Source organism: Taudactylus pleione, unplaced genomic scaffold (genome assembly GCF_031769625.1).
Source record: "Taudactylus pleione unplaced genomic scaffold, aTauple2 ptg000050l, whole genome shotgun sequence".
Lineage (NCBI taxonomy): Eukaryota > Metazoa > Chordata > Amphibia > Anura > Myobatrachidae > Taudactylus > Taudactylus pleione.
The window spans coordinates 1,225,066-1,249,006 of record NW_028284452.1 but is presented as its reverse complement, the minus strand read 5'-3'; the positions used below and the strand labels follow the sequence as shown (position 1 = coordinate 1,249,006).

The 23,941-nt window shown below is 38.7% G+C and overlaps 35 non-coding genes across 35 annotated transcripts; all 35 read right to left on the bottom strand.

The window, feature by feature from the left end:
• Positions 1–600: 600 nt before the first annotated feature.
• On the bottom strand, positions 601–673 carry TRNAV-AAC (transfer RNA valine (anticodon AAC)). Its single transcript has one exon. It is a non-coding gene; the product is annotated as a tRNA-Val (tRNA).
• A 382-nt stretch (positions 674–1,055) lies between these two features.
• On the bottom strand, positions 1,056–1,128 carry TRNAV-AAC (transfer RNA valine (anticodon AAC)). The gene has a single exon. It is a non-coding gene; the product is annotated as a tRNA-Val (tRNA).
• A 1,072-nt stretch (positions 1,129–2,200) lies between these two features.
• On the bottom strand, positions 2,201–2,273 carry TRNAV-AAC (transfer RNA valine (anticodon AAC)). The gene has a single exon. It is a non-coding gene; the product is annotated as a tRNA-Val (tRNA).
• Positions 2,274–3,641: 1,368 nt separating this feature from the next.
• Positions 3,642–3,714, bottom strand: TRNAV-AAC (transfer RNA valine (anticodon AAC)). Its single transcript has one exon. It is a non-coding gene; the product is annotated as a tRNA-Val (tRNA).
• A 913-nt stretch (positions 3,715–4,627) lies between these two features.
• On the bottom strand, positions 4,628–4,700 carry TRNAV-AAC (transfer RNA valine (anticodon AAC)). Its single transcript has one exon. It is a non-coding gene; the product is annotated as a tRNA-Val (tRNA).
• A 382-nt stretch (positions 4,701–5,082) lies between these two features.
• On the bottom strand, positions 5,083–5,155 carry TRNAV-AAC (transfer RNA valine (anticodon AAC)). Its single transcript has one exon. It is a non-coding gene; the product is annotated as a tRNA-Val (tRNA).
• A 232-nt stretch (positions 5,156–5,387) lies between these two features.
• TRNAV-CAC (transfer RNA valine (anticodon CAC)) lies at positions 5,388–5,460 on the bottom strand. The gene has a single exon. It is a non-coding gene; the product is annotated as a tRNA-Val (tRNA).
• A 271-nt stretch (positions 5,461–5,731) lies between these two features.
• On the bottom strand, positions 5,732–5,804 carry TRNAV-AAC (transfer RNA valine (anticodon AAC)). Its single transcript has one exon. It is a non-coding gene; the product is annotated as a tRNA-Val (tRNA).
• A 1,332-nt stretch (positions 5,805–7,136) lies between these two features.
• TRNAV-AAC (transfer RNA valine (anticodon AAC)) lies at positions 7,137–7,209 on the bottom strand. Its single transcript has one exon. It is a non-coding gene; the product is annotated as a tRNA-Val (tRNA).
• Positions 7,210–7,896: 687 nt separating this feature from the next.
• Positions 7,897–7,969, bottom strand: TRNAV-CAC (transfer RNA valine (anticodon CAC)). The gene has a single exon. It is a non-coding gene; the product is annotated as a tRNA-Val (tRNA).
• An 80-nt stretch (positions 7,970–8,049) lies between these two features.
• TRNAV-CAC (transfer RNA valine (anticodon CAC)) lies at positions 8,050–8,122 on the bottom strand. Its single transcript has one exon. It is a non-coding gene; the product is annotated as a tRNA-Val (tRNA).
• A 271-nt stretch (positions 8,123–8,393) lies between these two features.
• TRNAV-AAC (transfer RNA valine (anticodon AAC)) lies at positions 8,394–8,466 on the bottom strand. Its single transcript has one exon. It is a non-coding gene; the product is annotated as a tRNA-Val (tRNA).
• Positions 8,467–8,848: 382 nt separating this feature from the next.
• TRNAV-AAC (transfer RNA valine (anticodon AAC)) lies at positions 8,849–8,921 on the bottom strand. The gene has a single exon. It is a non-coding gene; the product is annotated as a tRNA-Val (tRNA).
• Positions 8,922–9,567: 646 nt separating this feature from the next.
• Positions 9,568–9,640, bottom strand: TRNAV-CAC (transfer RNA valine (anticodon CAC)). Its single transcript has one exon. It is a non-coding gene; the product is annotated as a tRNA-Val (tRNA).
• An 865-nt stretch (positions 9,641–10,505) lies between these two features.
• On the bottom strand, positions 10,506–10,578 carry TRNAV-AAC (transfer RNA valine (anticodon AAC)). Its single transcript has one exon. It is a non-coding gene; the product is annotated as a tRNA-Val (tRNA).
• Positions 10,579–10,811: 233 nt separating this feature from the next.
• On the bottom strand, positions 10,812–10,884 carry TRNAV-UAC (transfer RNA valine (anticodon UAC)). Its single transcript has one exon. It is a non-coding gene; the product is annotated as a tRNA-Val (tRNA).
• A 235-nt stretch (positions 10,885–11,119) lies between these two features.
• TRNAV-CAC (transfer RNA valine (anticodon CAC)) lies at positions 11,120–11,192 on the bottom strand. Its single transcript has one exon. It is a non-coding gene; the product is annotated as a tRNA-Val (tRNA).
• A 767-nt stretch (positions 11,193–11,959) lies between these two features.
• On the bottom strand, positions 11,960–12,032 carry TRNAV-AAC (transfer RNA valine (anticodon AAC)). Its single transcript has one exon. It is a non-coding gene; the product is annotated as a tRNA-Val (tRNA).
• A 375-nt stretch (positions 12,033–12,407) lies between these two features.
• Positions 12,408–12,480, bottom strand: TRNAV-AAC (transfer RNA valine (anticodon AAC)). Its single transcript has one exon. It is a non-coding gene; the product is annotated as a tRNA-Val (tRNA).
• Positions 12,481–13,057: 577 nt separating this feature from the next.
• TRNAV-AAC (transfer RNA valine (anticodon AAC)) lies at positions 13,058–13,130 on the bottom strand. Its single transcript has one exon. It is a non-coding gene; the product is annotated as a tRNA-Val (tRNA).
• A 345-nt stretch (positions 13,131–13,475) lies between these two features.
• Positions 13,476–13,548, bottom strand: TRNAV-CAC (transfer RNA valine (anticodon CAC)). The gene has a single exon. It is a non-coding gene; the product is annotated as a tRNA-Val (tRNA).
• A 1,206-nt stretch (positions 13,549–14,754) lies between these two features.
• Positions 14,755–14,827, bottom strand: TRNAV-AAC (transfer RNA valine (anticodon AAC)). Its single transcript has one exon. It is a non-coding gene; the product is annotated as a tRNA-Val (tRNA).
• Positions 14,828–16,200: 1,373 nt separating this feature from the next.
• On the bottom strand, positions 16,201–16,273 carry TRNAV-CAC (transfer RNA valine (anticodon CAC)). Its single transcript has one exon. It is a non-coding gene; the product is annotated as a tRNA-Val (tRNA).
• Positions 16,274–17,640: 1,367 nt separating this feature from the next.
• On the bottom strand, positions 17,641–17,713 carry TRNAV-AAC (transfer RNA valine (anticodon AAC)). The gene has a single exon. It is a non-coding gene; the product is annotated as a tRNA-Val (tRNA).
• A 270-nt stretch (positions 17,714–17,983) lies between these two features.
• Positions 17,984–18,056, bottom strand: TRNAV-AAC (transfer RNA valine (anticodon AAC)). Its single transcript has one exon. It is a non-coding gene; the product is annotated as a tRNA-Val (tRNA).
• Positions 18,057–18,401: 345 nt separating this feature from the next.
• On the bottom strand, positions 18,402–18,474 carry TRNAV-CAC (transfer RNA valine (anticodon CAC)). Its single transcript has one exon. It is a non-coding gene; the product is annotated as a tRNA-Val (tRNA).
• A 418-nt stretch (positions 18,475–18,892) lies between these two features.
• On the bottom strand, positions 18,893–18,965 carry TRNAV-AAC (transfer RNA valine (anticodon AAC)). Its single transcript has one exon. It is a non-coding gene; the product is annotated as a tRNA-Val (tRNA).
• Positions 18,966–19,878: 913 nt separating this feature from the next.
• On the bottom strand, positions 19,879–19,951 carry TRNAV-AAC (transfer RNA valine (anticodon AAC)). The gene has a single exon. It is a non-coding gene; the product is annotated as a tRNA-Val (tRNA).
• An 836-nt stretch (positions 19,952–20,787) lies between these two features.
• TRNAV-AAC (transfer RNA valine (anticodon AAC)) lies at positions 20,788–20,860 on the bottom strand. Its single transcript has one exon. It is a non-coding gene; the product is annotated as a tRNA-Val (tRNA).
• Positions 20,861–21,130: 270 nt separating this feature from the next.
• Positions 21,131–21,203, bottom strand: TRNAV-AAC (transfer RNA valine (anticodon AAC)). The gene has a single exon. It is a non-coding gene; the product is annotated as a tRNA-Val (tRNA).
• Positions 21,204–21,738: 535 nt separating this feature from the next.
• On the bottom strand, positions 21,739–21,811 carry TRNAV-AAC (transfer RNA valine (anticodon AAC)). Its single transcript has one exon. It is a non-coding gene; the product is annotated as a tRNA-Val (tRNA).
• Positions 21,812–22,081: 270 nt separating this feature from the next.
• TRNAV-AAC (transfer RNA valine (anticodon AAC)) lies at positions 22,082–22,154 on the bottom strand. The gene has a single exon. It is a non-coding gene; the product is annotated as a tRNA-Val (tRNA).
• A 345-nt stretch (positions 22,155–22,499) lies between these two features.
• Positions 22,500–22,572, bottom strand: TRNAV-CAC (transfer RNA valine (anticodon CAC)). Its single transcript has one exon. It is a non-coding gene; the product is annotated as a tRNA-Val (tRNA).
• Positions 22,573–22,990: 418 nt separating this feature from the next.
• On the bottom strand, positions 22,991–23,063 carry TRNAV-AAC (transfer RNA valine (anticodon AAC)). The gene has a single exon. It is a non-coding gene; the product is annotated as a tRNA-Val (tRNA).
• Positions 23,064–23,639: 576 nt separating this feature from the next.
• On the bottom strand, positions 23,640–23,712 carry TRNAV-AAC (transfer RNA valine (anticodon AAC)). The gene has a single exon. It is a non-coding gene; the product is annotated as a tRNA-Val (tRNA).
• Positions 23,713–23,941: the final 229 nt, after the last annotated feature.

The window sequence follows — 23,941 nt, the reverse complement described above, 5'->3', positions numbered from 1 at the left end:
TAGTGGAGTGGCAAAGTATTGAACCTGGAAGAGCCATAGTAACAGAATACTCTTAAAATCATAATGTAAAAGTATGTTTCTGCCCCACTTTCAAACTGAGGATCTTTCACATATGAGATGAACGTGATAACCACTACACTACAGAAACTGCCTCTTGGGGAATGGAAAAGAATTAAACCTGGAAGTGCAATTTGCATATGGGCTTTCAAAAATATTTTTTCTGCTAATAGTAACAGAAAAATCCTAAATAAAAAGAAATTTTCTGCCCAGTTTCAAACTGGGAACTTTTTGAGCGTTAGGCGAACGTGATAACCACTACACTACAGAAACTGCATCTGTGCCAACGGAAAAGAATTGAACCTGGAAGAGCCATAGTAACAGAATACTAATAAAATCGTAATGTAAAAGTATGTTTCTGCCTACTTTCAAACTGAGGATCTTTCGCATATGAGATGAATATGATAACCACTACACTACAAAAACTGCCTCTTGGAGAACTGAAAAGAATTAAACTCGGAAGTGCAATTTGCATATGGGCTTTCAAAAATATTTTTTCAGCTAATAGTAACAGAAAAATCCTAAAATCATAAATAAAAAAAAAGTTTCTGCCCAGCTTCAAACTGGGGACCTTTCACGTGTTAGGCGAACGTGATAACCACTACACTACAGAAACTGCCTCTGCGGGGACGGAAAAGTATTGAAAGTAAAAGTATGTTTCTGCCCACTTTCAAACTGGGGACCTTTCGCGTGTTAGGCGATTGTGATAACCACTACACTACAAAAACTGCCTCTGTGGGGACGGAAAAGTATTGAACCTGGAAGAGCCATAGTAATAGAATACTAATAAAATCATAAAGTAAAAGTATGTTTCTGCCTACTTTCAAACTGAGGACCTTTCGTATATGAGATGAATGTGATAACCACTACACTACAAAAGCTGCCTCTTGGGGAACGGAAAAGAATTAAACTTGGAAGTGCAATTTGCATATGGGCTTTCAAAAATATTTTTTCTGCTACTCGTAACAGAAAAATCCTAAAATCCTAAATAATAAAAATATTTCTGCCCAGTTTCGAACTGGGGACCTTTCGCGTGTTAGGCGAATGTGATAACCACTACACTACAGAAACTGCATCTTTGGAGATGGAAAAGTATTGAACCTGGAAGACCAATAGTAAAAAAATCCTCATAAAATCATAAAGTAAAAGTATGTTTTTGCCCACTTTCAAACTGGGGACCTTTTGTGTGTTAGGCGTATGTGATAACCACTGCACAACAGAAACTGCCTCTGTGGGGACGGAAAGTATTGAACCTGGAAGAGCCATAGTAACAGAATACTCTTAAAATCATAACGTAAAAGTATGTTTCTGCCCAGTTTCGAACTGGGGAACTTTTGCGTGTGAGGCAAACGTGATAACCACTACATTTCAGAAACTACCTCTGTGATGAAGGAAAAGTATTGAACCTGGAAGACCCATAGGTAACAGAATACTTATAAAATCATAAAGTAAAAATATGTTTCTGCCTACTTTCAAACTGAGGACCTTTTGCATATTAGATGAATGTGATAACCACTACACTACAAAAAATGCCTCTTGGAGAACTGAAAAGAATTAAACTCGGAAGTGCAATTTGCATATGGGCTTTCAAAAATATTTTTTCTGCTAATAGTAACTGAAAAATCCTAAAATCATAAATAAAAAAAAAGTTTCTGCCCAGTTTCAAACTGGGGACCTTTCGCGTGTGAGGTGAACGTGATAACCACTACACTACAGAAACTGCCTCTGCGGGGACAGAAAAGTATTGAACCAGGAAGACCCATAGTAAAAGAATCCTCATAAAATCATAAAGTAAAAGTATGTTTTTGCCCACTTTCAAACTGGGGACCTTTCGCGTGTTAGGCGAATGTGATAACCACTACACTACAGAAACTGCCTCTGTGGGGACGGAAAAGTATTGAACCTGGAAGAGCCATAGTAACAGAATACTCTTAAAATCATAACTTAAAAGTATGTTTCTGCGCAGTTTCGAACTGGCGACATTTCGCGTGTGAGGCGAACGTGATAACCACTACACTACAAAAACTGCCTCTTGGGGAACGGAAAAGAATTAAACTTGGAAGTGCAATTTGCATATGGGCTTTCAAAAATATTTTTTCTGCTACTAGTAACAGAAAAATCCTAAAATCCTAAATAAAAAAAATGTTTCTGCCCAGTTTCGAACTGGAGACCTTTCGCGTGTTAGGCGAACGTGATAACCACTACACTACAGAAACTGCCTCTGCGGAGATGGAAAAGTATTGAACCTGGAAGACCCATAGTAACAGTATCCTCATAAAATCATAAAGTAAAAGTATGTTTCTGCCCACTTTCAAACTGGGGACCTTTCGCGTCTGAGGCGAATATGATAACCACTACACTACAGAAACTGCCTCTGTGGGTACGGAAAAGTATTGAACCTGGAAGAGCCTTAGTAACAGAATACTCTTAAAATCATAACGTAAAAATATGTTTCTGCCGAGTTTCGAACTGGGGACCTTTCGCGTGTGAGGCAAACGTGATAACCACTACACTACAGAAACTGCCTCTGCAGGGTTGGAAAAATATTGAACCTGGAAGACCCATAGTAAGAGAATCCTCAAAAAATCATAAAGTAAAAGTTTGTTTCTGCCCACTTTCAAACTGAGGATCTTTCGCATATGAGATGAACGTGATAACCACTACACTACAGAAACTGCCTCTTGGGGAATGGAAAAGTATTAAACCTGGAAGTGCAATTTGCATATGGGCTTTCAAAAATATTTTTTCTGCTAATAGTAACAGAAAAATCCTAAATAAAAAGAAATTTTCTGCCCAGTTTCAAACTGGGAACTTTTTGAGTGTTAGGTGAACGTGATAACCACTACACTACAGAAACTGCATCTGTGCCAACGGAAAAGTATTGAACCTGGAAGAGCCATAGTAACAGAATACTAATAATATCATAATGTAAAATTAGGTTTCTGCCTATTTTCAAACTGAGGACCTTTCGCATATGAGATGAATATGATAACCACTACACTACAAAAACTGCCTCTTGGAGAACTGAAAAGAATTAAACTCGGAAGTGCAATTTGCATATGGGCTTTCAAAAATATTTTTTCTGCTTATAGTAACAGAAAAATCCTAAAATCATAAATAAAAAATAAAATTTTCTGCCTAGCTTCAAACTGGGGACCTTTCACGTGTTAGGCGAATGTGATAACCACTACACTACAGAAACTACCTCTGCGAGGACGGAAAAGTATTGAAAGTAAAAGTATGTTTCTGCCCACTTTCAAACTGGGGACCTTTCGCATGTTAGGCGATTGTGATAACCACTACACTACAGAAACTGCCTCTGTGGGGACGGAAAAGTATTGAACCTGGAAGAGCCATAGTAACAGAATACTAATAAAATCATAAAGTAAAAGTATGTTTCTGCCTACTTTCAAACTGAGGACCTTTCGCATATGAGATGAATGTGATAACCACTACACTACAAAAACTGCCTCTTGGGGAACGGAAAAGAATTAAACTTGGAAGTGCAATTTGCATATGGGCTTTCAAAAATATTTTTTCTGCTACTAGTAACAGAAAAATCCTAAAATCATAAATAATAAAAATGTTTCTGCCCAGTTTCAAACTGGGGACCTTTCGCGTGTTAGGGGAATGTGATAACCACTACACTACAGAAACTGCATCTCTGTGTGAATGGAAAGTATTGCACCTGGAAGAGCCATAGTAACAGAATACTCTTAAAATCATAACATAAAAGTATGTTTCTGCAGAGTTTCGAATTGGGGACCTTTCGCGTTTGAGGCGAACATGATAACCATTACACTACAGAAACTACCTCTGCAGGGATGGAAAAATATTGAACCTGGAAGACCCATAGTAACAGAATCCTCAAAAAAACATAAAGTAAAAGTATATTTCTGCCCACTTTCAAACTGAGGACCTTTCGCATATGAGATGAACGTGATAACCACTACACAACAGAAACAGCCTCTAGTGGAGTGGCAAAGTATTGAACCTGGAAGAGCCATAGTAACAGAATACTCTTAAAATCATAATGTAAAAGTATGTTTCTGCCCCACTTTCAAACTGAGGATCTTTCACATATGAGATGAACGTGATAACCACTACACTACAGAAACTGCCTCTTGGGGAATGGAAAAGAATTAAACCTGGAAGTGCAATTTGCATATGGGCTTTCAAAAATATTTTTTCTGCTAATAGTAACAGAAAAATCCTAAATAAAAAGAAATTTTCTGCCCAGTTTCAAACTGGGAACTTTTTGAGCGTTAGGCGAACGTGATAACCACTACACTACAGAAACTGCATCTGTGCCAACGGAAAAGAATTGAACCTGGAAGAGCCATAGTAACAGAATACTAATAAAATCGTAATGTAAAAGTATGTTTCTGCCTACTTTCAAACTGAGGATCTTTCGCATATGAGATGAATATGATAACCACTACACTACAAAAACTGCCTCTTGGAGAACTGAAAAGAATTAAACTCGGAAGTGCAATTTGCATATGGGCTTTCAAAAATATTTTTTCAGCTAATAGTAACAGAAAAATCCTAAAATCATAAATAAAAAAAAAGTTTCTGCCCAGCTTCAAACTGGGGACCTTTCACGTGTTAGGCGAACGTGATAACCACTACACTACAGAAACTGCCTCTGCGGGGACGGAAAAGTATTGAAAGTAAAAGTATGTTTCTGCCCACTTTCAAACTGGGGACCTTTCGCGTGTTAGGCGATTGTGATAACCACTACACTACAAAAACTGCCTCTGTGGGGACGGAAAAGTATTGAACCTGGAAGAGCCATAGTAATAGAATACTAATAAAATCATAAAGTAAAAGTATGTTTCTGCCTACTTTCAAACTGAGGACCTTTCGTATATGAGATGAATGTGATAACCACTACACTACAAAAGCTGCCTCTTGGGGAACGGAAAAGAATTAAACTTGGAAGTGCAATTTGCATATGGGCTTTCAAAAATATTTTTTCTGCTACTCGTAACAGAAAAATCCTAAAATCCTAAATAATAAAAATATTTCTGCCCAGTTTCGAACTGGGGACCTTTCGCGTGTTAGGCGAATGTGATAACCACTACACTACAGAAACTGCATCTTTGGAGATGGAAAAGTATTGAACCTGGAAGACCAATAGTAAAAAAATCCTCATAAAATCATAAAGTAAAAGTATGTTTTTGCCCACTTTCAAACTGGGGACCTTTTGTGTGTTAGGCGTATGTGATAACCACTGCACAACAGAAACTGCCTCTGTGGGGACGGAAAGTATTGAACCTGGAAGAGCCATAGTAACAGAATACTCTTAAAATCATAACGTAAAAGTATGTTTCTGCCCAGTTTCGAACTGGGGAACTTTTGCGTGTGAGGCAAACGTGATAACCACTACACTACAGAAACTACCTCTGTGATGATGGAAAAGTATTGAACCTGGAAGACCCATAGGTAACAGAATACTCATAAAATCATAAAGTAAAAGTATGTTTCTGCCTACTTTCAAACTGAGGACCTTTTGCATATGAGATGAATGTGATAACCACTACACTACAAAAAATGCCTCTTGGAGAACTGAAAAGAATTAAACTCGGAAGTGCAATTTGCATATGGGCTTTCAAAAATATTTTTTCAGCTAATAGTAACAGAAAAATCCTAAAATCATAAATAAAAAAAAAGTTTCTGCCCAGCTTCAAACTGGGGACCTTTCACGTGTTAGGCGAACGTGATAACCACTACACTACAGAAACTGTCTCTGCTGCCACGGAAAAGTATTGAAAGTAAAAGTATGTTTCTGCCCACTTTCAAACTGGGGACCTTTCGCGTGTGAGGTGAACGTGATAACCACTACGCTACAGAAACTGCCTCTGCGGGGACAGAAAAGTATTGAACCTGGAAGACCCATAGTAAAAGAATCCTCATAAAATCATAAAGTAAAAGTATGTTTTTGCCCACTTTCAAACTGGGGACCTTTCGCGTGTTAGGCGAATGTGATAACAACTACACTACAGAAACTGCCTCTGTGGGGACGGAAAAGTATTGAACCTGGAAGAGCCATAGTAACAGAATACTCTTAAAATCATAACGTAAAAGTATGTTTCTGCGCAGTTTCGAACTGGCGACATTTCACGTGTGAGGCGAACGTGATAACCACTACACTACAGAAACTGCCTCTGCAAAAACGGAAAAGTATAGCACCTGGAAGAGCCATATTAACAGAATACTCTTAAAATCATAACGTTAAAGAATCTTTCTGCCCAGTTTCGAACTGAGGACCTTTCGCGTGTGAGGCGAACGTGATAACCACTACACTACAGAAACTGCCTCTGCAAAAACGGAAAAGTATTGCACCTGGAAGAGCCATAGTAACAGAATTAAAATCATAACGTAAAAGTATTTTTCGGCCCAGTTTCGAACAGGGGACTTTTCGCGTGTGAGGCGAACGTGATAACCACTACACTACAGAAACTGCTTCTACGAGGTTGGAAAAGTATTGAACCTGGAAGACCCATAGTAACAGAATCCTCATAAAATCATAAAGTAAAAGTATGTTTCTGCCTACTTTAAAACTGAGGACCTTTCACTTATGAGATGAATGTGATAACCACTACACTACAAAAACTGCCTCTTGGGGAACGGAAAAGAATTAAACTCGGAAGTGCAATTTGCATATGGGCTTTCAAAAATATTTTTTCTGCTAATAGTAACTGAAAAATCCTAAAATCATAAATAAAAAAAAAGTTTCTGCCCAGCTTCAAACTGGGGTCCTTTTGCGTGTTAGGCGAAAGTGATAACCACTACACTACAGAAACTGCGTCTGTGCCAATGGAAAAGAATTGAACCTGGAAGAGCCATAGTAACAGAATACTAATAAAATCGTAATGTAAAAGTATGTTTCTGCCTACTTTCAAACTGAGGATCTTTCGCATATGAGATGAATGTGATAACCACTACACTACAAAAACTGCCTCTTGGAGAACTGAAAAGAATTAAACTCGGAAGTGCAATTTGCATATGGGCTTTCAAAAATATTTTTTCAGCTAATAGAAACAGAAAAATCCTAATATCATAAATAAAAAAAAAGTTTCTGCCCAGCTTCAAACTGGGGACCTTTCACGTGTTAGGCGAACGTGATAACCACTACACTACAGAAACTGCCTCTGCGGGGATGGAAAAGTATTGAAAGTAAAAGTATGTTTCTGCCCACTTTCAAACTGGGGACCTTTCGCGTGTTAGGCGATTGTGATAACCACTACACTACAGAAACTGCCTCTGTGGGGACGGAAAAGTATTGAACCTGGAAGAGCCATAGTAACAGAATACTAATAATATCATAAAGTAAAAGTATGTTTCTGCCTACTTTCAAACTGAGGACCTTTCGCATATGAGATGAATGTGATAACCACTACACTACAAAAGCTGCCTCTTGGGGAACGGAAAAAAATTAAACTTGGAAGTGCAATTTGCATATGGGCTTTCAAAAATATTTTTTCTGCTACTCGTAACAGAAAAATCCTAAAATCATAAATAATAAAAATGTTTCTGCCTAGTTTCGAACTGGGGAACTTTCGTGTGTTAGGCGAATGTGATAACCACTACACTACAGAAACTGCATCTTTGGAGATGGAAAAGTATTGAACCTGGAAGACCAATAGTAAAAAAATCCTCATAAAATCATAAAGTAAAAGTATGTTTTTGCCCACTTTCAAACTGGGGAACTTTTGTGTGTTAGGCGTATGTGATAACCACTACACAACAGAAACTGCCTCTGTGTGGACGGAAAGTATTGAACCTGGAAAAGCCATAGTAACAGAATACTCTTAAAATCATAACGTAAAAGTATGTTTCTGCCCAGTTTTGAACTGGGGAACTTTTGCGTGTGAGGCAAACGTGATAACCACTACACTACAGAAACTGCCTCTGCGAGGACGGAAAAGTATTGCACCTGGAAGAGCCATAGTAACAGAATACTCTTAAAATCATAACATAAAAGTATGTTTCTGCCCAGTTTCGAACTGGGGACCTTTCGCGTGTGAGGCGAACGTGATAACCACTACACTACAGAAACTACCTCTGTGATGAAGGAAAAGTATTGAACCTGGAAGACCCATAGGTAACAGAATACTTATAAAATCATAAAGTAAAAGTATGTTTCTGCCTACTTTCAAACTGAGGACCTTTTGCATATTAGATGAATGTGATAACCACTACACTACAAACAATGCCTCTTGGAGAACTGAAAAGAATTAAACTCGGAAGTGCAATTTGCATATGGGCTTTCAAAAATATTTTTTCTGCTAATAGTAACAGAAAAATCCTAAAATCATAAATAAAAAAAAAGTTTCTGCCCAGTTTCAAACTGGGGTCCTTTTGCGTGTTAGGCGAACGTGATAACCACTACACTACAGAAACTGTCTCTGCTGCCACGGAAAAGTATTGAAAGTAAAAGTATGTTTCTGCCCACTTTCAAACTGGGGACCTTTCGCGTGTGAGGTGAACGTGATAACCACTACACTACAGAAACTGCCTCTGCGGGGACAGAAAAGTATTGAACCTGGAAGACCCATAGTAAAAGAATCCTCATAAAATCATAAAGTAAAAGTATGTTTCTGCCTACTTTCAAACTGAGGACCTTTTGCATATTAGATGAATGTGATAACCACTACACTACAAACAATGCCTCTTGGAGAACTGAAAAGAATTAAACTCGGAAGTGCAATTTGCATATGGGCTTTCAAAAATATTTTTTCAGCTAATAGTAACAGAAAAATCCTAAAATCATAAATAAAAAAAAAGTTTCTGCCCAGCTTCAAACTGGGGACCTTTCACGTGTTAGGCGAACGTGATAACCACTACACTACAGAAACTGTCTCTGCTGCCACGGAAAAGTATTGAAAGTAAAAGTATGTTTCTGCCCACTTTCAAACTGGGGACCTTTCGCGTGTGAGGTGAACGTGATAACCACTACACTACAGAAACTGCCTCTGCGGGGACAGAAAAGTATTGAACCTGGAAGACCCATAGTAAAAGAATCCTCATAAAATCATAAAGTAAAAGTATGTTTTTGCCCACTTTCAAACTGGGGACCTTTCGCGTGTTAGGCGAATGTGATAACCACTACACTACAGAAACTGCCTCTGTGGGGACGGAAAAGTATTGAACCTGGAAGAGCCATAGTAACAGAATACTCTTAAAATCATAACTTAAAAGTATGTTTCTGCGCAGTTTCGAACTGGCGACATTTCGCGTGTGAGGCGAACGTGATAACCACTACACTACAGAAACTGCCTCTGCAAAAACGGAAAAGTATTGCACCTGGAAGAGCCATAGTAACAGAATTAAAATCATAACGTAAAAGTATGTTTCGGCCCAGTTTCGAACAGGGGACTTTTCGCGTGTGAGGCAAACGTGATAACCACTACACTACAGAAACTGCCTCTGCGAGGACGGAGAAGTATTGCACCTGGAAGAGCCATAGTAACAGAGTACTCTTACAATCATAACATAACAGTATGTTTCTGCCCAGTTTTGAACTGGGGACCTTTCGCGTGTGAGGTGAACGTGATAACCACTACACTACAGAAACTACCTCTGTGACGACTGAAAAGTATTGAACCTGGAAGACCCATAGTAACAGAATCCTCATAAAATCATAAAGTAAAAGTATGTTTCTGCCCACTTTGAAACTAAGGACCTTTCGCATATGAGATGAATGTGATAACCACTACACTACAATAACTGCCTCTTGGGGAACGGAAAAGAATTAAACTTGGAAGTGCAATTTGCATATGGGCTTCCAAAATTATTTTTTCTACTAAAAGTAACAGAAAAATCCTGAATAAAAAATGAATTTCTGCCCAGTTTCAAAGAGGGGACCTTTCGCGTGTTAGGCGAATGTGATAACCACTACACTACAGAAACAGCCTCTTGTGGAGTGGCAAAGTATTGAACCTGGAAGAGTCATATTAACAGAATACTCTTAAAATCATAATGTAAAAGTATGTTTCTGCCCCACTTTCAAACTGAGGATCTTTCGAGTGTGAGGCGAACGTGATAACCACTACACTACAGAAACTGCCTCTGCGGGGACGGAAAAGTATTGAAAGTAAAAGTATGTTTCTGCCCACTTTCAAACTGGGGACCTTTCGCGTGTTATGCGATTGTGATAACCACTACACTACAGAAAATACCTCTGTGGGGACGGAAAAGTATTGAACCTGGAAGAGCCATAGGTAACAGAATACTCATAAAATCATAAAGTAAAAGTATGTTTCTGCCTACTTTCAAACTGAGGACCTTTCGCATATGAGATGAATGTGATAACCACTACACTACAAAAACTGCCTCTTGGGGAACGGAAAAGAATTAAACTTGGAAGTGCAATTTGCATATGGGCTTTCAAAAATATTTTTTCTGCTACTCGTAACAGAAAAATCCTAAAATCATAAATATGTTTCTGCCCAGTTTCGAACTGGGGACCTTTCGCATGTTAGGCGAATGTGATAACCACTACACTACAGAAACTGCATCTTTGGAGATGGAAAAGTATTGAACCTGGAAGACCCATAGTAAAAGAATCCTCATAAAATCATAAAGTAAAAGTATGTTTTTGCCCACTTTCAAACTGGGGACCTTTTGTGTGTTAGGCGTATGTGATAACCACTACACTACAGAAACTGCCTCTGCGAGGACGGAAAAGTATTGCACCTGGAAGAGCCATAGTAACAGAATATTCTTAAAATCATAACATAAAAGTATGTTTCTGCCCAGTTTCGAACTGGGGACCTTTCGCGTGTAAGGCAAACGTGATAACCATTACACTACAGAAACTACCTCTGCGATGATGGAAAAGTATTGAACCTGGAAGACCCATAGGTAACAGAATACTCATAAAATCATAATGTAAAAGTATGTTTCTGCCCCACTTTCAAACTGAGGATCTTTCGAGTGTGAGGCGAACGTGATAACCACTACACTACAGAAACTGCCTCTACGAGGACGGAAAAGTATTGCACCTGGAAGAGCCATAGTAACAGAATACTCTTAAAATCATAACATAAAAGTATGTTTCTGCCCAGTTTCGAACTGGGGACCTTTCGCGTGTGAGGCAAACGTGATAACCACTACACTACAGAAACTACCTCTGCGATGATGGAAAAGTATTGAACCTGGAAGACCCATAGGTAACAGAATACTCATAAAATCATAAAGTAAAAGTATGTTTCTGCCTACTTTCAAACTGAGGACCTTTCGCATATGAGATGAATGTGATAACCACTACACTACAAAAACTGCCTCTTGGAGAACTGAAAAGAATTAAACTCGGAAGTGCAATTTGCATATGGGCTTTCAAAAATATTTTTTCTCCTAATAGTAACTGAAAAATCCTAAAATCATAAATAAAAAAAAAGTTATTGCCCAGTTTCAAACCGGGAACTTTCGCGTGTTAGGCGAACGTGATAACCACTACACTACAGAAACAGCCTCTTGTGGAGTGGCAAAGTATTGAACCTGGAAGAGTCATAGTAACAGAATACTCTTAAAGTCATAATGTAAAAGTATGTTTCTGCCCCACTTTCAAACTGAGGATCTTTCGCGTGTGAGGCGAACGTGATAACTACTATCCTACAGAAACTGCGTCTGTGCCAACGGAAAAGTATTGAACCTGGAAGAGCCATAGTAACAGAATACTAATAAAATCATAATGTAAAAGTATGTTTCTGCCTACTTTCAAACTGAGGACCTTTCGCATATGAGATGAATATGATAACCACTACACTACAAAAACTGCCTCTTGGAGAACTGAAAAGAATTAAACTCGGAAGTGCAATTTGCATATGGGCTTTCAAAAATATTTTTTCTGCTAATAGTAACAGAAAAATCCTAAAATCATAAATAAAAAAAAAGTTTCTGCCCAGCTTCAAACTGGGGACCTTTCACGTGTTAGGCGAACGTGATAACCACTACACTACAGAAACTGCCTCTGCGGGGATGGAAAAGTATTGAAAGTAAAAGTATGTTTCTGCCCACTTTCAAACTGGGGACCTTTCGCGTGTTAGGCGATTGTGATAACCACTAAACTACAGAAACTGCCTCTGTGGGGAAGGAAAAGTATTGAACCTGGAAGAGCCATAGTAACAGAATACTAATAATATTATAAAGTAAAAGTATGTTTCTGCCTACTTTTAAACTGAGGACCTTTCGCATATGAGATGAATGTGATAACCACTACACTACAAAAACTGCCTCTTGGGGAACGGAAAAGAATTAAACTTGGAAGTGAAATTTGCATATGGGCTTTCAAAAATATTTTTTCTGCTACTCGTAACAGAAAAATCCTAAAATCATAAATATGTTTCTGCCCAGTTTCAAACTGGGGACCTTTCGCGTGTTAGGCGAATGTGATAACCACTACACTACAGAAACTGCATCTTTGGAGATGGAAAAGTATTGAACCTGGAAGACCCATAGTAAAAGAATCCACATAAAATCATAAAGTAAAAGTATGTTTTTGCCCACTTTCAAACTGGGGACCTTTTGTGTGTGAGGCGTATGTGATAACCACTACACTACAGAAACTGCCTCTGCGAGGACGGAAAAGTATTGCACCTGGAAGAGCCATAGTAACAGAATACTCTTTAAATCATAACATAAAAGTATGTTTCTGCCCAGTTTCGAACTGGGGACCTTTCGCGTGTGAGGCAAACGTGAAAACCACTGCACTACAGAAAATACCTCTGCGATGATGGAAAAGTATTGAACCTGGAAGAGCCATAGGTAACAGAATACTCATAAAATCATAAAGTAAAAGTATGTTTCTGCCTACTTTCAAACTGAGGACCTTTCGCATATGAGATGAATGTGATAACCACTACACTACAAAAACTGCCTCTTGGAGAACTGAAAAGAATTAAACTCGGAAGTGCAATTTGCATATGGGCTTTCAAAAATATTTTTTCTGCTAATAGTAACTGAAAAATCCTAAAATCATAAATAAAAAAAAAGTTTCTGCCCAGTTTCAAACTGGGGACCTTTCGCGTGTTAGGCGAACGTGATAACCACTACACTACAGAAACTGTCTCTGCGGGGACAGAAAAGTATTGAAAGTAAAAGTATGTTTCTGCCCACTTTCAAACTGGGGACCTTTCGCGTGTGAGGCGAACGTGATAACCACTACACTACAGAAACTGCCTCTGCGGGGACAGAAAAGTATTGAACCTGGAAGACCCATAGTAAAAGAATCCTCATAAAATCATAAAGTAAAAGTATGTTTTTGCCCACTTTCAAACTGGGGACCTTTCGCGTGTTAGGCGAATGTGATAACCACTACACTACAGAAACTGCCTCTGCGAGGACGGAAAAGTATTGCACCTGGAAGAGCCATAGTAACAGAGTACTCTTACAATCATAACATAAAAGTATGTTTCTGCCCAGTTTTGAACTGGTGACCTTTCGCGTGTGAGGCGAACGTGATAACCACTACACTACAGAAACTACCTCTGCGACGACGGAAAAGTATTGAACCTGGAAGACCCATAGTAACAGAATCCTCATAAAATCATAAAGTAAAAATATGTTTCTGCCCACTTTCAAACTAAGGACCTTTCGCATATGAGATGAATGTGATAACCACTACACTACAATAACTGCCTCTTGGGGAACGGAAAAGAATTAAACTTGGAAGTGCAATTTGCATATGGGCTTCCAAAATTATTTTTTCTACTAAAAGTAACAGAAAAATCCTGAATAAAAAATGAATTTCTGCCCAGTTTCAAAGAGGGGACCTTTCGCGTGTTAGGCGAATGTGATAACCACTACACTACAGAAACAGCCTCTTGTGGAGTGGCAAAGTATTGAACCTGGAAGAGTCATAGTAACAGAATACTCTTAAAATCATAATGTAAAAGTATGTTTCTGCCCCACTTTCAAACTGAGGATCTTTCGAGTGTGAGGCGAACGAGATAACCACTACACTACAGAAACTGCGTCTGTGCCAACGGAAAAGTATTGAACCTGGAAGAGCCATAGTAACAGAATACTAATAAAATCATAATGTAGAAGTATGTTTCTGCCTACTTTCAAACTGAGGACCTTTCGCATATGAGATGAATATGATAACCACTACACTACAAAAACTGCCTCTTGGAGAACTGAAAAGAATTTAACTCGGAAGTGCAATTTGCATATGGGCTTTCAAAAATATTTTTTCTGCTAATAGTAACAGAAAAATCCTAAAATCATAAATAAAAAAAAAGTTTCTGCCCAGCTTCAAACTTGGGACCTTTCACGTGTTAGGCAAACGTGATAACCACTACACGACAGAAACTGCCTCTGCGGGGACGGAAAAGTATTGAAAGTAAAAGTATGTTTCTGCCCACATTCAAACTGGGGACCTTTCGCATGTTAGGCGATTGTGATAACCACTACACTACAGAAACTGCCTCTGTGGGGACGGAAAAGTATTGAACCTGGAAGAGCCATAGTAACAGAATACTAATAATATCATAAAGTAAAAGTATGTTTCTGCCTACTTTCAAACTGAGGACCTTTCGCATATGAGATGAATGTGATAACCACTACACTACAAAAACTGCCTCTTGGGGAACGGAAAAGAATTAAACTTGGAAGTGCAATTAGCATATGGGCTTTCAAAATATTTTTTCTGCTACTCGTAACAGAAAAATCCTAAAATCATAAATATGTTTCAGCCCAGTTTCGAACTGGGGACCTTTCGCGTGTTAGGCGAATGTGATAACCACTACACTACAGAAACTGCATCTTTGGAGATGGAAAAGTATTGAACCTGGAAGACCCATAGTAAAAGAATCCTCATAAAATCATAAAGTAAAAGTATGTTTTTGCCCACTTTCAAACTGGGGACCTTTTGTGTGTTAGGCGTATGTGATAACCACTACACTACAGAAACTGCCTCTGCGAGGAAGGAAAAGTATTGCACCTGGAAGAGCCATAGTAACAGAATACTCTTAAAATCATAACATAAAAGTATGTTTCTGCCCAGTTTTGAACTGGTGACCTTTCGCGTGTGAGGCAAACGTGATAACCACTACACTACAGAAACTACCTCTGCGATGATGGAAAAGTATTGAACCTGGAAGACCCATAGGTAACAGAATACTCATAAAATCATAAAGTTAAAGTATGTTTCTGCCTACTTTCAAACTGAGGACCTTTCGCATATGAGATGAATGTGATAACCACTACACTACAAAAACTGCCTCTTGGATTACTGAAAAGAATTAAACTCGGAAGTGCAATTTGCATATGGGCTTTCAAAAATATTTTTTCTGCTAATAGTAACTGAAAAATCCTAAAATCATAAATAAAAAAAAAGTTTCTGCCCAGTTTCAAACTGGGGACCTTTCGCGTGTGAGGTGAACGTGATAACCACTACACTACAGAAACTGCCTCTGCGGGGACAGAAAAGTATTGAACCTGGAAGACCCATAGTAAAAGAATCCTCATAAAATCATAAAGTAAAAGTATGTTTTTGCCCACTTTCAAACTGGGGACCTTTCGCGTGTTAGGCGAATGTGATAACCACTACACTACAGAAACTGCCTCTGTGGGGCGGAAAAGTATTGAACCTGGAAGAGCCATAGTAACAGAATTAAAATCATAACGTAAAAGTATATTTCTGCCCAGTTTCGAACAGGGGACCTTTCGCGTGTGAGGCGAACGTGATAACCACTACACTACAGAAACTGCTTCTGCGAGGTCAGAAAAGTATTAAACCTGGAAGACCCATAGTAACAGAATCCTCATAAAATCATAAATTAAAAGTATGTTTCTGCTTACTTTCAAACTGAGGACCTTTCGCAGATGACATGAATGTGATAACCACTACAATACAAAAGCTGCCTCTTGGGGAACGGAAAAGAATTAAACTTGGAAGTGCAATTTGCATAAGGGCTTTCAAAAATATTTTTTCTGCTACTCGTAACAGAAAAATCCAAAAATCATAAATAATAAAAATGTTTCTGCCCAGTTTCGAACTGGGGACCTTTCGCATGTTAGGAGAACGTGATAACCACTACACTACAGAAAGTGCCTCTGCGAGGATGGAAAAGTATTGCACCTGGAAGAGCCATAGTAACAGAGTACTCTTACAATCATAACATAAAAGTATGTTTCTGCCCAGTTTTGAACTGGGGAACTTTCGCGTGTGAGGCGAACGTGATAACCACTACACTACAGAAACTACCTCTGCGACGACGGAAAAGTATTGAACCTGGAAGACCCATAGTAACAGAATCCTCATAAAATCATAAAGTAAAAGTATGTTTCTGCCCACTTTCAAACTAAGGACCCTTCGCATATGAGATGAATGTGATAACCACTACACTACAATAACTGCCTCTTGGGGAACGGAAAAGAATTAAACTTGGAAGTGCAATTTGCATATGGGCTTCCAAAATTATTTTTTCTACTAAAAGTAACAGAAAAATCCTAAATAAAAAATGAATTTCTGCCCAGTTTCAAAGAGGGGACCTTTCGCGTGTTAGGCGAATGTGATAACCACTACACTACAGAAACAGCCTCTTGTGGAGTGGCAAAGTATTGAACCTGGAAGAGTCATAGTAACAGAATACTCTTAAAATCATAATGTAAAAGTATGTTTCTGCCCCACTTTCAAACTGAAGATCTTTCGAGTGTGAGGTTAACGTGATAACCACTACACTACAGAAACTGCGTCTGTGCCAACGGAAAAGTATTGAACCTGGAAGAGCCATAGTAACAGAATACTAATAAAATCATAATGTAGAAGTATGTTTCTGCCTACTTTCAAACTGAGGACCTTTCGCATATGAGATGAATATGATAACCACTACACTACAACAACTGCCTCTTGGAGAACTGAAAAGAATTTAACTCGGAAGTGCAATTTGCATATGGGCTTTCAAAAATATTTTTTCTGCTAATAGTAACAGAAAAATCCTAAAATCATAAATAAAAAAAAAGTTTCTGCCCAGCTTCAAACTTGGGACCTTTCACGTGTTAGGCGAACGTGATAACCACTACACTACAGAAACTGCCTCTGCGGGGACGGAAAAGTATTGAAAGTAAAAGTATGTTTCTGCCCACTTTCAAACTGGGGACCTTTCGCGTGTTAGGCGATTGTGATAATCACTACACTACAGAAACCGCTTCTGCGAGGTCGGAAAAGTATTGAACCTGGAAGACCCATAGTAAAAGAATCCTCATAAAATCATAAAGTAAAAGTATGTTTTTGCCCACTTTCAAACTGGGGACCTTTCGCGTGTGAGGCGAACGTGATAACCACTACACTACAGAAACCGCTTCTGCGAGGTCGGAAAAGTATTGAACCTGGAAGACCCATAGTAACAGAATCCTCATAAAATCATAAAGTAAAAGTATGTTTCTGCCTACTTTCAAACTGAGGACCTTTCGCATATGAGATGAATGTGATAACCACTACACTACAAAAGCTGCCTCTTGGGGAACGGAAAAGAATTAAACTTGGAAGTGCAATTTGCATATGGGCTTTCAAAAATATTTTTTCTGCTACTCGTAACAGAAAAATCCTAAAATCATAAATAATAAAAATGTTTCTGCCCAGTTTCGAACTGGGGACCTTTCGTGTGTTAGGCGAATGTGATAACCACTACACTACAGAAACTACCTCTGCGATGGTGGAAAAGTATTGAACCTGGAAGACCCATAGGTAACAGAATACTCATAAAATCATAAAGTAAAAGTATGTTTCTGCCTACTTTCAAACTGAGGAACTTTCGCATATGAGATGAATGTGATAACCACTACACTACAAAAACTGCCTCTTGGAGAACTGAAAAGAATTAAACTCGGAAGTGCAATTTGCATATGGGCTTTCAAAAATATTTTTTCTGCTAATAGTAACTGAAAAATCCTAAAATCATAAATAAAAAAAAGTTTCTGCCCAGTTTCAAACTGGGGACCTTTCGCGTGTTAGGCGAACGTGATAACAACTACACTACAGAAACTGTCTCTGCGGGGACAGAAAGGTATTGAAAGTAAAAGTATGTTTCTGCCCACTTTCAAACTGGGGACCTTTCGTGTGTGAGGCGAACGTGATAACCACTACACTACAGAAACTGCCTCTGCGGGGACAGAAAAGTATTGAACCTGGAAGACCCATAGTAGAAGAATCCTCATAAAATCATAAAGTAAAAGTATGTTTTTGCCCACTTTCAAACTGGGGACCTTTCGCGTGTTAGGCGAATGTGATAAAAACTACACTACAGAAACTGCCTCTGTGGGGACGGAAAAGTATTGAACCTGGAAGAGCCATAGTAATAGAATACTCTTAAAATCATAACGTAAAAGTATGTTTCTGCCCAGTTTCGAACTGGGGACGTTTCGCGTGTGAGGCGAACGTGATAACCACTACACTACAGAAACTGTCTCTGCCAAAATGGAAAAGTATTGCACCTGGAAGAGCCATAGTAACAGAATTAAAATCATAACGTAAAAGTATATTTCTGCCCAGTTTCGAACAGGGGACCCTTCGCGTGTGAGGCGAACGTGATAACCACTACACTACAGAAACTGCTTCTGCGAGGTCGGAAAAGTATTGAACCTGGAAGACCCATAGTAACAGAATCCTCATAAAATCATAAAGTAAAAGTATGTTTCTGTCTACTTTCAAACTGAGGACCTTTCGCATATGAGATGAATGTGATAACCACTACACTACAAAAGCTGCCTCTTGGGGAACGGAAAAGAATTAAACTTGGAAGTGCAATTTGCATATGGGCTTTCAAAAATATTTTTTCTGCTACTCGTAACAGAAAAATCCTAAAATCATAAATAATAAAAATGTTTCTGCCCAGTTTTGAACTGGGGACCTTTCGTGTGTTAGGCGAATGTGATAACCACTACACTACAGAAACTGCATCTTTGGAGATGGAAAAGTATTGAACCTGGAAGACCCATAGTAAAAGAATCCTCATAAAATCATAAAGTAAAAGTATGTTTTTGCCCACTTTCAAACTGGGGACCTTTTGTGTGTTAGGCGTATGTGATAACCACTACACTACAGAAACTGCCTCTGCGAGGACGGAAAAGTATTGCACCTGGAAGAGCCATAGCAACAGAATACTCTTAAAATCATAACATAAAAGTATGTTTCTGCCCAGTTTCGAACTGGGGACCTTTCACGTGTGAGGCAAACGTGATAACCACTACACTATAGAAACTACCTCTGCGATGATGGAAAAGTATTGAACCTGGAAGACCCAAAGGTAACAGAATACTCATAAAATCATAAAGTAAAAGTATGTTTCTGCCTACTTTCAAACTGAGGACCTTTCGCATATGAGATGAATGTGATAACCACTACACTACAAAAACTGCCTCTTGGGGAACGGAAAAGAATTAAACTTGGAAGTGCAATTTGCATATGGGCTTTCAAAAATATTTTTTCTGCTACTCGTAACAGAAAAATCCTAAAATCATAAATATGTTTCTGCCCAGTTTCAAACTGGGGACCTTTTGTGTGTTAGGCGTATGTGATAACCACTACACTACAGATACTACCTCTGCGATGGTGGAAAAGTATTCAACCTGGAAGACCCATAGGTAACAGAATACTCATAAAATCATAAAGTAAAAGTATGTTTCTGCCTACTTTCAAACTGAGGACCTTTCGCATATGAGATGAATGTGATAACCACTACACTACAAAAACTGCCTCTTGGAGAACTGAAAAGAATTAAACTCGGAAGTGCAATTTGCATATGGGCTTTCAAAAATATTTTTTCTGCTAATAGTAACTGAAAAATCCTAAAATCATAAATAAAAAAAAGTTTCTGCCCAGTTTCAAACTGGGGACCTTTCGCGTGTTAGGCGAACGTGATAACCACTACACTACAGAAACTGTCTCTGCGGGGACAGAAAGGTATTGAAAGTAAAAGTATGTTTCTGCCCACTTTCAAACTGGGGACCTTTCGCGTGTGAGGCGAACGTGATAACCACTACACTACAGAAACTGCCTCTGCGGGGACAGAAAAGTATTTTACCTGGAAGACCCATAGTAAAAGAATCCTCATAAAATCATAAAGTAAAAGTATGTTTTTGCCCACTTTCAAACTGGGGACCTTTCGCGTGTTAGGCGAATGTGATAACCACTACACTACAGAAACTGCCTCTGTGGGGACGGAAAAGTATTGAACCTGGAAGAGCCATAGTAATAGAATACTCTTAAAATCATAACGTAAAAGTATGTTTCTGCCCAGTTTCGAACAGGGGACGTTTCGCGAGTGAGGCGAACGTGATAACCACTACACTACAGAAACTGCCTCTGCCAAAACTGAAAAGTATTGCACCTGGAAGAGCCATAGTAACAGAATTAAAATCATAACGTAAAAGTATATTTCTGCCCAGTTTCAAACAGGGGACCTTTCGCGTGTGAGGCAAACGTGATAACCACTACACTACAGAAACCGCTTCTGCGAGGTCGGAAAAGTATTGAACCTGGAAGACCCATAGTAACAGAATCCTCATAAAATCATAAAGTAAAAGTATGTTTCTGCCTACTTTCAAACTGAGGACCTTTCGCATATGAGATGAATGTGATAACCACTACACTACACAAGCTGCCTCTTGGGGAACGGAAAAGAATTAAACTTGGAAGTGCAATTTGCATATGGGCTTTCAAAAATATTTTTTCTGCGACTCGTAACAGAAAAATCCTAAAATCATAAATAATAAAAATGTTTCAGCCCAGTTTTGAACTGGGGACCTTTCGTGTGTTAGGCGAATGTGATAACCACTACACTACAGAAACTACCTCTGCGATGGTGGAAAAGTATTGAACCTGGAAGACCCATAGGTAACAGAATACTCATAAAATCATAAAGTAAAAGTATGTTTCTGCCTACTTTCAAACTGAGGACCTTTCGCATATGAGATGAATGTGATAACCACTACACTACAAAAACTGCCTCTTGGAGAACTGAAAAGAATTAAACTCGGAAGTGCAATTTGCATATGGGCTTTCAAAAATATTTTTTCTGCTAATAGTAACTGAAAAATCCTAAAATCATAAATAAAAAAAAGTTTCTGCCCAGTTTCAAACTGGGGACCTTTCGCGTGTTAGGCGAACGTGATAAGCACTACACTACAGAAACTGTCTCTGCGTGGACAGAAAGGTATTGAAAGTAAAAGTATGTTTCTGCCCACTTTCAAACTGGGGACCTTTCGCGTGTGAGGCGAACGTGATAACCACTACACTACAGAAACTGCCTCTGCGGGGACAGAAAAGTATTGAACCTGGAAGACCCATAGTAAAAGAATCCTCATAAAATCATAAAGTAAAAGTATGTTTTTGCCCACTTTCAAACTGGGGACCTTTCGCGTGTGAGGCGAACGTGATAACCACTACACTACAGAAACCGCTTCTGCGAGGTCGGAAAAGTATTGAACCTGGAAGACCCATAGTAACAGAATCCTCATAAAATCATAAAGTAAAAGTATGTTTCTGCCTACTTTCAAACTGAGGACCTTTCGCATATGAGATGAATGTGATAACCACTACACTACAAAAGCTGCCTCTTGGGGAACGGAAAAGAATTAAACTTGGAAGTGCAATTTGCATATGGGCTTTCAAAAATATTTTTTCTGCTACTCGTAACAGAAAAATCCTAAAATCATAAATAATAAAAATGTTTCTGCCCAGTTTCGAACTGGGGACCTTTCGTGTGTTAGGCGAATGTGATAACCACTACACTACAGAAACTACCTATGCGATGGTGGAAAAGTATTGAACCTGGAAGACCCATAGGTAACAGAATACTCATAAAATCATAAAGTAAAAGTATGTTTCTGCCTACTTTCAAACTGAGGAACTTTCGCATATGAGATGAATGTGATAACCACTACACTACAAAAACTGCCTCTTGGAGAACTGAAAAGAATTAAACTCGGAAGTGCAATTTGCATATGGGCTTTCAAAAATATTTTTTCTGCTAATAGTAACTGAAAAATCCTAAAATCATAAATAAAAAAAAGTTTCTGCCCAGTTTCAAACTGGGGACCTTTCGCGTGTTAGGCGAACGTGATAACAACTACACTACAGAAACTGTCTCTGCGGGGACAGAAAGGTATTGAAAGTAAAAGTATGTTTCTGCCCACTTTCAAACTGGGGACCTTTCGTGTGTGAGGCGAACGTGATAACCACTACACTACAGAAACTGCCTCTGCGGGGACAGAAAAGTATTGAACCTGGAAGACCCATAGTAGAAGAATCCTCATAAAATCATAAAGTAAAAGTATGTTTTTGCCCACTTTCAAACTGGGGACCTTTCGCGTGTTAGGCGAATGTGATAAAAACTACACTACAGAAACTGCCTCTGTGGGGACGGAAAAGTATTGAACCTGGAAGAGCCATAGTAATAGAATACTCTTAAAATCATAACGTAAAAGTATGTTTCTGCCCAGTTTCGAACTGGGGACGTTTCGCGTGTGAGGCGAACGTGATAACCACTACACTACAGAAACTGTCTCTGCCAAAATGGAAAAGTATTGCACCTGGAAGAGCCATAGTAACAGAATTAAAATCATAACGTAAAAGTATATTTCTGCCCAGTTTCGAACAGGGGACCTTTCGCGTGTGAGGCGAACGTGATAACCACTACACTACAGAAACTGCTTCTGCGAGGTCGGAAAAGTATTGAACCTGGAAGATCCATAGTAACAGAATCCTCATAAAATCATAAAGTAAAAGTATGTTTCTGTCTACTTTCAAACTGAGGACCTTTCGCATATGAGATGAATGTGATAACCACTACACTACAAAAGCTGCCTCTTGGGGAACGGAAAAGAATTAAACTTGGAAGTGCAATTTGCATATGGGCTTTCAAAAATATTTTTTCTGCTACTCGTAACAGAAAAATCCTAAAATCATAAATAATAAAAATGTTTCTGCCCAGTTTTGAACTGGGGACCTTTCGTGTGTTAGGCGAATGTGATAACCACTACACTACAGAAACTGCATCTTTGGAGATGGAAAAGTATTGAACCTGGAAGACCCATAGTAAAAGAATCCTCATAAAATCATAAAGTAAAAGTATGTTTTTGCCCACTTTCAAACTGGGGACCTTTTGTGTGTTAGGCGTATGTGATAACCACTACACTACAGAAACTGCCTCTGCGAGGACGGAAAAGTATTGCACCTGGAAGAGCCATAGTAACAGAATACTCTTAAAATCATAACATAAAAGTATGTTTCTGCCCAGTTTCGAACTGGGGACCTTTCACGTGTGAGGCAAACGTGATAACCACTACACTATAGAAACTACCTCTGCGATGATGGAAAAGTATTGAACCTGGAAGACCCAAAGGTAACAGAATACTCATAAAATCATAAAGTAAAAGTATGTTTCTGCCTACTTTCAAACTGAGGACCTTTCGCATATGAGATGAATGTGATAACCACTACACTACAAAAACTGCCTCTTGGAGAACTGAAAAGAATTAAACTCGGAAGTGCAATTTGCATATGGGCTTTCAAAAATATTTTTTCTGCTAATAGTAACTGAAAAATCCTAAAATGATAAATAAAAAAAAGTTTCTGCCCAGTTTCAAACTGGGGACCTTTCGCGTGTTAGGCGAATGTGATAACCACTACACTACAGAAACTGTCTCTGCGGGGACAGAAAAGTATTGATAGTAAAAGTATGTTTCTGCCCACTTTCAAACTGGGGACCTTTCGCGTGTGAGGCGAACGTGATAACCACTACACTACAGAAACTGCCTCTGCGGGGACAGAAAAGTGAACCTGGAAGACCCATAGTAAAAGAATCCTCATAAAATCATAAAGTAAAAGTATGTTTTTGCCCACTTTCAAACAGGGGACCTTTCGCGTGTT